Consider the following 1598-nt stretch of genomic DNA (forward strand, 5'->3'; position numbering starts at 1 on the left):
ACAGGCATGTGCCACTGCACCTGGCTAAACTAATTCTTACGTCAACTTCTAGTGCCAACCTTTCCACATTACTTCCTGAAAAAGTACTGATGTCACTAGAATATGTGAACAATTAAGTCATTACTAAGTTTTTATATGGTTCTTTTGGAATCTTTAAAAGAAACAACATTCTCATAAGGCAGGCATTATCTACAAATAAGAAAGTAAAATGGTTGGTTTTAATATTTTTTTCCTCTCTGCTTGCAATATTTTAAAGGTGACAAAGGGATTTTTAACATCATTTAGTATACAACTTGCTTTATTTTCCATTCCATTCCTCCTTCCTGTAAAGATTTAAGAATCTTGTTTTCCTTTTGTTACAGGGGTCCCCAAACCCTGGGCTGTGGACCAGTACCAATCCATGGCCTGTTAGGAACCAGGCCACACAGCAGGAGGCGAGCGGCAGGCAAGTGAGCATCACCACCTGAGCTCTGCCTCCTGCCAGGTCAGCAGCGCATTAGATTATCATAGGAGTGTGAACCCTATTGTGAACTGCACATGCGAGGATGTGCATTCCTTATGAGAATCTTAACTAATGATGACTTGAGGTGGAAGTTTCATCCCGAAACATCCCCCCACCCAAGTCCGTGGAAAATTGTCTCCCTTGAAACCAGTCTCTGATGCCAAAAAGGCTGGGAATTACTGCTTCAGAAAGCCTTGTTTTAATGTCACATGCAACTGTCCTTTCTATTCAGAACATGTGACTGAATTTTGAAAGGTGGTAGACCACCTGTTTCCCTCTGTCCCTACCAGAAAAAAATTAAACCAGTACTGTGGTCTTTTTAAATGGTTTATTTCTGAGAGGAACCTTCAAATGTGAGCACGAGATAATTTTTCCCTCCAAATCCTAGGCATTTTAGTTAATTTAAAATGGGTTTATGTAATACCTGCAAATGGAATGCAAACATACCATTTTTGTCTTCTCTCAGCCACATGAAGAATTTTGTTTTTGAACATGGTAAAATATTCTTCAGGTATTAATTTCCTATACATACCTCATAGTCCTTACTGTTTATATTTTGGGTTTTTTGTTTTGTTTTAGAGACACTGCACTCCAGATAGACTTGCTGTTACCCAGTCTGGAATGCAGTGGTGTGATCATAGCTCAGTGCAGCCTCAAACTCCTGGACTCAAGTAATTCTACTGCCTCAGCCTCCTGAGTAGCTGGAACTACAGGCACATGCCACCATGCCCAGGTATTTTTTTTTTTAGAGATAGGGTCTCCCTGTATATTCCCTGGGCTGGTTGGTCTCCAATTCCAGACCTTAAACAGTTCTCTTGCCTCGGCTTCCCAAAGTGCTGAGATTACAGATGTGAGCCACCATGCCCAGCCCTGTTTACATTTTTACAAACCATGTCACCACACAACCCAGCATTTTGTATTCAGTTAAATCAGATTGTTTAATAACCTTAACTGTGAGGCCGGGCAAAGTGGCTCACATCTGTAATCCTAGCACTTTGGGAGGCCGAGGTGGGCAGATCACCTGAGGTCAGCAGTTCGAGACCAGCCTGATCAATATGGTGAAACCTCGTCTCTACTAAAGATACAAAAATTAGCC

The 1598-nt window shown here is 41.5% G+C and overlaps 1 long non-coding RNA gene across 1 annotated transcript in view; it reads left to right on the forward strand.

Annotated features, from left to right (window-relative positions):
* The first annotated feature begins 362 nt into the window (after window positions 1-362).
* Window positions 363-1598, forward strand: part of LOC105530501 — a 10667-nt gene continuing 9431 nt past the window's right edge. Inside the window, exons 1-2 of the long non-coding RNA XR_001004658.1 lie at window positions 363-484; window positions 1082-1235. This is a non-coding gene — a long non-coding RNA (uncharacterized LOC105530501). The remainder of the gene's footprint in view (window positions 485-1081; window positions 1236-1598) is intronic.

Source organism: Mandrillus leucophaeus, unplaced genomic scaffold (genome assembly GCF_000951045.1).
Source record: "Mandrillus leucophaeus isolate KB7577 unplaced genomic scaffold, Mleu.le_1.0 Scaffold828, whole genome shotgun sequence".
NCBI lineage: Eukaryota > Metazoa > Chordata > Mammalia > Primates > Cercopithecidae > Mandrillus > Mandrillus leucophaeus.